Below are 10,063 nucleotides of genomic sequence, written 5' to 3' on the forward strand. Positions count from 1 at the left end.
TTTCACTGTCTTTCTTGCATTTTGTTCTGAATGTAGTGAAGCTGACAGTCAGCTTTAATCCTTCTGGCAATGAGTTCAAGAGTGTAGGTCTTACTCCTGTGAAGTCCTAAGTTCTGTGATCATGAATTTCCCTACTGCTGAATGATACTTTCATCTTTTATAGTTATGCCTGGATGACAGAAATGTGTGTTTCCTCATGGCTAGTTCTGTGGCTTCTAGATTGGAGTATGATGTCTGTAGTACCTGATTAATATGTTTTATGCTGCTGCAAACTGTGAATCTATATACTGACAGTAGAGGCCTCCCAGGCCCATTTACAGGTATACGAGCTGCATACAGAATGCAAACTGATACGCAAATGTTTATGTACCTCCATTGGGATTATGGCCTTAAGCTTAGCATGCTGTTTTATGTGAATCATAGAATCATTAAGGTTGGAAAAGACCTCTAAGATCATCAAGTCCAACCATCAATGAAGTGAAGTGAAAGAAGATGTAGTGAGATGCATGAAAAACTTAATGTGTTTTTCTGACTTTATTAATACTTGCATTTTTCTCCATTCTAAGTCCTTTAGAATGTATTCTCTGTATTAAGCATATTTAATTTGGAGGATTTCTGGGGAGGAAAGTGCAATGAATAGTTTCTTTGGAGATACATGAAAAATGTTGACAGATTTGAAATAAAGCATACAAGTTTCCTACTGAGATTCATACTTACTACTGTGTGATCTGCTGTATTATCTGTAGAAAATGTCTTTGTACATCAGAGAAACAAAAAGACCTTCAGCAGATTGTTTTATTGAACTCTTAACAGATATTAAGAAACATAACGCCAGCACTTCTGCCACATTGCTGTCATTAAATAATAAATCATTGCTGTAGCTGCCTAATGGGATATGTAGCAATGCTGATGGTGGCAGTCTAGACCTGAGCTGAAGTGGATTAATTTAAAACACAGAGCAAAAATAGTAGATAGCAGTGCTCAGCAGAACAGTTTTGGGACTAGAACCTGGTGTCTAACCAAAAGAAAGAAGATAATAGAAATTAGATCTAACTAAAAAATGGTAACAGTCTTTCACAGTCCTTAGATATCCTCCAACACCTAATTATGAAACTGTCATATAAGCATTAATGAATGTATTTTCAATACTCCTATTTGCCTGAGATGTCTTCTAGTGCCCCCCTTTCTGCCTGTATATTAGGATAGGACAAGTGGCTTTATCCCAGAAATGATGATGACCTGTACCTGCCTTTTATCCCAAAGGAGGTATGAATGCATGGGGCTTTGGACAATAAGGTCTTAATGGTACTTATTCCTAATGCAGTGCCTTAGTCACTTAAGGTTTTGGTTTAGTTTGGTTTTTTTTAGCAGGATTTGCTAGTTAGGTGTGTGTCCTGGTTTCGGCTGGGATAGAGTTAATTTTCTTCCTAGTAGCTGGGCATAGTGCTGTGTTTTGGATTTAGCATGAGAACAATGTGATAACACACTGATGTTTTAGTTGTTGCTAAGCAGTTTTTATACTAAGTCAAGGACTCTTCAGCTTCCCATACTCTGCTAGCGAGGAGGTGCACAAGAAGCTGGGAGGGAGCACAGCCAGGACAGCTGACCCAAACTGGCCAAAGGGATATTCCATACCATATGACATCATGCTCAGTATATAAGCTGGGGGGAGTTGGCTGGGGGATGGCGATCACTGCTCGGGGACTGACTGGGCATTGGTCCATGGGTGGTGAGCAACTGCATCACTTGTTTTTGTTGGGGTTTTTTCCCCCCCTTCCCTGGATTTTTGTTTCTCTCTCTCTCTCTTGTTTTATTTCTATTACATTATTATTATTATTATTATTATTATTATTATTATTATTATTTATTTCAAGTATTAAACTGTTCTTATCTCAGCCGACGAGTTTTCTTACTTTCGCTCTTCCAATTCTCTCCCCCATCCCAGCGGGGGGGGGAAGTGAGCGAGCGGCTGGGTGGGGCTTAGTTGCCGGCTGGGGTTAAACCACAACAGTGTTTCCAACCAAGCAAAGCTATAGCGTTCTGTGCTTCTGCCTTGTGTCCAGCCAACTTAGAAAGTCCCATCTTTGGAACTGAGATGTGAGAGTACCATATCTAGATGAGAGCTACCTCCCAGTCAGGCACAGTGGGTCTATCTGAGCTGACTACCTCAAGTGACACACCATCAATGGTTTGGCCTGTTGTATATACAACTCATTAAGCAGAGGTGCACGTAGCCATCTACCGATAGTTGTGTGTAGTATTTGTAACATGAAATGCTTTGTCAAATTATTAAAGTTTATCAAATTGTTAAAATTATTTACCAAATTATTAAAAACAATCTGTTCAAAGACAGTAGACTGCTCTGAAAACAAGAAAAAGAGATTGTGAGGAGTCCAGCAGTAAAAAGCCGAGAAAACCAAAAGTGATTGTTCTGTCTGTGACTTCTTGTTTGCTCTTTGTGGGAATCTGTTGAAATGTGCAAATGTTGAATTTGTGAAACTAATTAGCACATTAAAAATCCAGCTGTAATAGTAATCAAAACTTGCTGGTTCAACACACTATGGTTTTTTTTTTTTTTTTTAGTATTAACACATCCTGCACATATGGCCCCCAGCTGAAGATCTGGAGCTGCTCATACCAGCAAGTTAATATCAGGGGATTTAGAAGCAAGTATCTATTGGTGGCAGTTGTGGAACCAACACGTGGTCTAACTCTGACTAGTGCTTCCAACGCTGTTTGTGTCTGTAAGGGGAAAAAAGGAAAAGGTGACTGGTACTGCTCTCATTATCCTCATGCTGTATGAAAAAGGTACAGTGTTTTAATAGACTTGTTGGCTGAGATTTCTGCTGGAGAGGCCTTTAGTTGGTAAATTGTGGCCTTGCTAGAAGCTGTAACTGCAGCAACAAGAAAATACTGTCAGCTTTCTACAAGTCACTGTTCAAATTTACTTGCTCATATTTGTTTAATTATAGTATCTTGCTGGCATTTTCTTTATGTTCTTTGTGACAGCATCAAGAATGAAGAAGATTTTGGTTTACATCCTTTGGAGACGCAAAATCACTTTTTAGGTTAGCTATCTCAGAAATCAAAACAGCCTATCGTGTAAAATGTACTTTAATAAAATAATTTTAAACCATCTCTTTCATTGTGATTTGCAGATCATGAGTTGGTAAGTCTTAGCATTTAAATTCAAAATTAGAAGTTTAGATGTTTCAATGGAAAGAGAAACAGAATCTATTTGGTATTGTCTTAATAAATTACCCGAAGTAGCTACTGGATTACAAGTAGACAAGTGCTTATAACTGACTAATAAGGCACTTTTAGTAGATCATTTATATACCAGACACAACTTCTGGTAAGAGATTTTCCTTAATGTGAAAATACAGTGCTTTCGGCACGATGCAGCTACCTTTGATCTCTGTAAATGACTAGCAGTAAATTTTGAATGTCGGAAACTGACCAGTAGGATGTCTTCGGGAAGATGAATGGATGTGATGTTACCTTGCAAAACCTGCAGAGCATTAACAGGGCTCATATTTTGGTGGGAATCTATGCAAGGCACTTGGTGGTACTTAGGCTACGTATTTGTAAAAATACATATAGTAAAGCACTCTTCTTCAAATATGGCAGTGAAATTAGTACTTTCACAGTGAACAAAGCAACTCTGGATAACATGCTGATGCTGCATTCCCTTCTCTTCCAGTTTCACTTCAAAGTGGTAAGAATGGGCTTTATTAGTACTTTTAAGGCACTTAAATTCTTTTAAGCATTTTTCTCCTATTTCAGTGAAATAATTCAGAAGTTTTTGTTATGTTTAATCAAAAGATTTTCAGATTCCTTATTTTGATAATGATTTCATTTGTGATATTTAAAAATAACTGTGCATATTTTTACTTGACACTGCATTGTCTTGTATTTCCAAGGTGAGTACTTGCAAACTGTTTCATGAAGTAGGACAACCTTATTGCAGGTAAACCACATACTTGCTTGAATAAAAATATGTTTAGTACTGTGAGACAGAAACTGCTGCTGTCTTGTTTTCATAGTATTATACATTCCACGTATTATTGGTGTATTTTTCTTTATATTGTGTTCCACTCCCTTCTTTTTACTCACTTAAATTCAAGACTTTGGAGTTCTCCTGCAATTTGTAAACTGAAATTCTTTGAGAAATATATTTCCTAAGAAAGCCTACACCATTTTAATGAAGAATATGTGCACCATGGAAGAAATCTTTCAGTTCTAGGAATTTTTTCTGTTGATAGTGTTGATGTTGATGATATTTGAGCAAACCACATACAAAAGGATAGACAAAAAATGCACTTCTAAAGCTACTGTTTCTATTTACATTTTTTCCTAAATTTAATTTTTAAAATTAAACTTGAGGTACACAGTCAGGATCCAAATATATTTGATTTACAACTATTCCATATTTTCAGTGATGGAAAAAACCCCAGGTTTTACTACTACTATAACTGAATCTTTAAGCATGAAGTATGAAACTGACAAAGTCAGATGTGAGACTTATTTTACAACATTCTTCGCCCCCCCCCCAAGCATTTAATCAAAGCCACAGTCTTTATGTAAATTTAATCACCTTGCAACAAACTAATAATTTTATTATGTTCTTTCCATTTGACAGCCCTTAGCTGCTTAGAAATTGAAAATTTCATTACAGAGCCAGGATAGATTTGCTTTAGAATATTCAGTATTTCTGGTCTCTGTCTACAGTAGGTACTGAATATGTTTACAAATAATGAGTCAGGTCTTCCTTGATTTATTCTTGCAAATAGTCTAAATGAGCAAGCTCTGCAGTATTTAGTCCAATGCTAGCTGAATTTATTTTGTGTATCTATCTATATACATATCATAATCAAATTACTAGTTACATACTTTTATCACATTGTTACATATCCATAATGCTGAAGAACTAATAGAACAAATCCCTGTTTTGAAGAATATTCCTTGTCTTTATACATGTACACACTACCATTCAACTCCAGGTGCTGTACAGTCTGAAAAAAGTATCTTCTGATGTTATGTTGTTATATAGACATGGCCCAAGTTTATACTGTAACTGTGACCTAGACTGCGACTGTGATCCATCAAAACATTTAATAAAGTGCTTAACTTAAGTATGTGAATAATCCCTTTGAAGATCGGTGGAACTACTCAAGTGCTTAAGACTGTGCATGCCATAGTATTTTGCTAGTTTGTGGCAAAACTTCCTGCAAGCATGTAATGAAACACACTACAGTTTTAACATGCAGTACATTTCAACAGTTGATCTGATGTTTTTATCTAATAAAAATTTAAACATATGGACTTTTCGTCTGTGTTTTATAACAGTATTCTTGCACTAGGCGCAACTGCTCAAGTATATGTTTTCATGAGGGTGGATGGAGTTTTATCCATTAGGGACTGTAAATCATGAACTCTTCATTGACCTCTAACACGTGGAAGAATCAAAGAAGGTGGAAAATGGTTCTGGTTGTTAAGGATAAAAACAAAAAAGAAGGAAACATCATAAGTTGCAACAAGGAAGGTTCTTATTAAACTTGGTGGAAAAAAAGCCCCAAACTTCACAACAGGGAACTCCAGTACTGGAACAGGTTGTCCAGAGAGGTTGTGGATTCTCTGCTCTTTGAGTTATTCAAAGCTTGCCAGGACAGGCCCTGAGCAACCCAGCCTAGCCCTGTTTGGAGCAGGGTGTTCAGACTAAATGACCTCCAAAGGTTCTTTCCAACTCAAGGTGTTCCACAACTGTAGTACAGTTATTACTGCACTAGGAAAGGTAAAGGTGCAGAAAGGAGTGCATTTAGCAAGAGGGATCAGTAGTAGCTGGAAATAATTGTGCAATTATGTTGTTAATAAGAGGAAGACTTGGGTTTGCTATTCAACAGGAAATTAAAGCCATCAACAACAGTCAGCAAAAAGCCTATAGTTCTGATGGGTGGGTTTTTGCCTTAGACCTTATGTTCAACAGTGGCTATGCAAACATTGTTAGCAGCAAAGTGGTAAAATTTCAACCACTACAAGGAAGAAAAGGCTAGAGGGGAAAGAGATATGCTAGATATTTTCTAACCAGCTGCATCTGTTAAAAATGTTATCCTAAAACTGATAGTGAAGTTATTTAAATGCTTGACTCACTGCCCATGTTTAGAGTACATACTTTGCGTAAGTTTTGGCACCTATGGTATCAAACTGGCTGTACACTGAATATAGGGCCTCTTTCACATGGATGGGCTGAAGCTTGGCCATATACCAGTCTAAAACTTAAGAGCTGGAGTTTCATAACAGATTTGGCTCAATGACACAGTAGTGCAATTCCAGCTGCTATTTTTCTCAGGGAATATTCGTCTTAGTCCCACCCGTAAGCCTCTAGTAGTGTTAAGATGCAAGTGGAAGAATTTATGGAATAATCAGTGTATAATAATAAGTGTAGAGGACATTCCTGGTGTGCTGGGCAGTATTTACTCTTCCAGATACATACTTGGAGAACACCCCTCCAAAGTTTACAGTTGTTTGCCTTATTGCTAAATGCTTCTTTAATTTACACAGCCACTGCATGCTTTGTCTTTGACTCCTTAGGTTGTAAAGCTTGAATAGAAGACACATTGCAGAAAACAACTATGATAAATGTGTACTTTTCAGTCTAATCTTTAGTCTTACTCTTTCTTTCTTACCTTTACTTTTAACGTAACGAATTTCCATTTAACACAGTTGTTCTTATGGTTTTTGCCTTGCCTCTGGCAAAATTGAAATGCCACCCTTCCAGCATATGATTTATTTTGTTCTTCACATTGAACTTCATGATTATGTTCTCAAAGTTCATTGTTCTTTAACCTTCAAAATGCCTACAGACTAATTTAAGAATGTGTGAAAACTGCTACAGATAGTGTTAAAGCTAGTAAAAAAAAATTCTGTACAATTTGTCCTTGACATACATTACATGCTTCATTAATTTAAATACGTAATCTGTATTTGCATTCTTAAAAATAAATTCTTCCCTCAGGTGTAGATGAACGACATTCATTTATATCAATAGGGATTGCATGTAGATACCAAAGTGTGATGTACAGTCCTTACCACAGTAAGTCACTATAATGTCTTTTTTAAACTACTTCCCTGAAGATGTCAAATGTTGTTTTTCTTTTTATCTCAGTTCCTTGCAAAAGAATAAGCTCTCTTTTATATTCTTATTAATTGTCCTGCTTTCAAATGATGCAAGCCCCAAACTGCTAAATAATTCTAGTTGTGTTGATCAGGAATTATCTAACTAGAAATTTTATTGGCCAGATTTCTTCAAACCAGAACTCTTTGTAGGCTGGTAAGAGGCATTTTTGTCAAGAGTGAGATTTCTGGTTTAAATGAGAGAGGTACAACTCTTTGAAAATGCACCCTCAAAATATAATTGGAGTAGGAAATCCACTAAGTTGAAGTGGTGGACTGAATGGCATTATAAAAGGGAGTAATTTTTTTTGATAAACCTTCAGGAGAAACTGGTCAGTATTTGTTTATTTACAGGATTGGAGAACATGCCCAAGAAGAGTTAGTTGCATAGGAGGAGTGTAGAAACTCCAGGTTCATTCCTGTGGTGTGACTCGAGTGGGTGCTGTGGTTGTGTTCTATTTGTCTGCTCTGGCGGCAAATTTCCAAATTCCCACTGCTGGGAATTATGTGGGTTTTATAAATGATTGATATAGTATTTGAATTAGGGGCTTGAATTTTTTTCTCACATCAGGCAAATGTCCTAATCTATTGCTAATCTATCTAATCTGTTGCTAGGTATCTACAAGGAGGTTAGCTTAATCTGTGCTTTTGGAGGGAGGATGGAAATCATTATAGTGTAAAGTGGGAAAATAAATGAAATCTTGATTGTCATGAGATGGGAACAACTGTTTCTCATTCAGATCTAGCTCTCTATACCACACTGTAGGCAATGGAATATCTGTGGTTCAGAGTTTTATGGTTTTGATGTAACGGGAGAATCAAATGAATTAAGCTGCAGTGGAATCCAGCCACATTTATTTCTGTCTTTCCCAAACTGATGTTCAGATAATGGGATAATGCAAGTAGAAACTTTCGGGATACCCATGACCACACAAGAGCTGTGTTTAACTTGGATGTCTTGGTAGCTGTTGGCATACTGAGTAGAGTTTTCCACGTGTCTCCTATAATAAGGTGAACGAGGTTAAACACAGTTACTTTGAAGCTGAATGCAGGAGTATACATGATGCATATAGCCTGTATTATTCTACATGATTGGGGCAACGTCTTAAAGATAACGTATGCAGTGGGCTTTGGAGAAAGAATGGAGGACATAGTGTAAGAGTAACCTTCTTTTAAGTGTGCATATTGACATATTCTATATTATTTATGGTATCTGAAACCAATGGGTTAATTTACATCCTCCGTAGAACAAAAATACTGTAATGAACTAGACCATGTCTCCTGGATTAATTCTAGCTGTCAGCGACTGTGTCTGGAGTAATTGAACATATATCATTTACCCCAAAAATATTAAAGGGCAGGTTGTTATTTCTGGCTTAACTTGAATTAATAATTTACTCAGGTTTTACATTACCTAGTTAATCTTATATATTTGTGTAGTTACTCTTTGAATGGTAAGGAATTCTTGAGGTTTATAGCTTCCAGAAACAATTTTTAGCTGAAGTACTGTTTTAGCTATTTATTATCAGTAAATAATTTTATCCCAAATCACAGATAAAAAAGGAGTATGCAATAATTCCTCTTTTCTCTAAGTTGTTGTTGCCTTTCGACAGAACTAGTGAAAAATCTCCTCCTTCCTCCTTGTTCAGTGAGGCATTTACTTTTTCTTTGCTGTGACTGCATAATGAGTGCCTGCTGAGACAGTGTGTGTAATGCATACTTGTATGCATCAAAACCATGGGAGCTCAGACTTTAATCGTAGGTCTCTGTTTACATGGGAAAAAAAGAAGTTATGTGGGTGTTCCACTTATATTGTGGAATTCTCCTTGGGAGTTGTTATGCATTTCATATCATATTTAAAAATAAGAAATTTTTTTTTTTTTTAAACTTGGTTTGAATGCATGTTGGAATGTGACTCAATATGAACCTCAGGAAAAAACCTGAAAATTAAATATATGATTTATAAAGACAAAATTATAATTCATTATTCAGGAAAGGATTCATTTCATGTTTTTTAAAAAGTACTTGTTCTTGATTGTGCTCAAGTTACTGGTATTTGCTGTTTGGCTTTAATCCCAAAGCAGAAACAAGAAGCTTGAATCTGCTTCATGCTTAGCAATTCTTCACAGGCTATGTATACAGGTGTTCTGTCCAAATTCTGTCCAATTGCCCAGGTGCAGATGACTTCCAGACTCTGTAGTTCTCTTCAACTATGGGTTGAAAACAGAAGATTTCAAAATCCCATTCTACCATGAAACCTTACTCTTGCTATAAGCATATGCTAAAGCTATTAAGAGTGTTGGGGGCTTTTTCCAGTCTAGTCAGGTGCCGGTATGTCTAAAGAAGTAGCTCTCCATTGTTATATTGCCTGATGCCTAATAGCGAGGACACCATCCTGGAGCTGTAGTTTCTCAAAAGTGAGGAAGGATACTTGAGAGACGGGAGTTTAGATGAGAGTTCAACTATCTCTCCCTATTGACATCAATGAGACCAGTAATGTATGTAAGGTATTACAGTCAACTCTTGGTACATCTTCGATTACGTGTTCTGAACCATGCCTCACAAGACATAATTTAGTCCTGTTTTTCTTTCCAGCAAGTTTTTTACCTTATTTTCCTTAGACATCAACAATATCTTAAGCAAAATGCAGTTGACAAAATTAATTTAATTTAAAATTGTATTAAGATTCAGTTCAATGCCTATGGCTTGCTGTTACAAATGTCAGTAAAGATGCACTGAATATCCATGTCAGCCATGGCAGTTAGCTTTCTAGACCCTACTGATTTCTTTGGTTAACAGGACTTAAGTTTAAAAAAATTAGCAAACAGAATCCACAAGCAGACAGAGTTTCAGTTCTTAGCTACATTTCATGCTTTCAAAAGCATGGATT

The 10,063-nt window shown here is 36.5% G+C and overlaps 1 long non-coding RNA gene across 1 annotated transcript in view; it reads left to right on the top strand.

Annotated features, from left to right (window-relative positions):
• The window catches only part of LOC143164533 (uncharacterized), a 29,018-nt gene extending 25,236 nt beyond the window's left edge, over positions 1-3,782 (top strand). Inside the window, exon 4 of the long non-coding RNA XR_012996090.1 lies at positions 2,584-3,782. This is a non-coding gene — a long non-coding RNA (uncharacterized LOC143164533). The remainder of the gene's footprint in view (positions 1-2,583) is intronic.
• Positions 3,783-10,063: the final 6,281 nt, after the last annotated feature.

This window comes from Aptenodytes patagonicus, chromosome 9 (genome assembly GCF_965638725.1).
Source record: "Aptenodytes patagonicus chromosome 9, bAptPat1.pri.cur, whole genome shotgun sequence".
Classification (NCBI taxonomy): domain Eukaryota; kingdom Metazoa; phylum Chordata; class Aves; order Sphenisciformes; family Spheniscidae; genus Aptenodytes; species Aptenodytes patagonicus.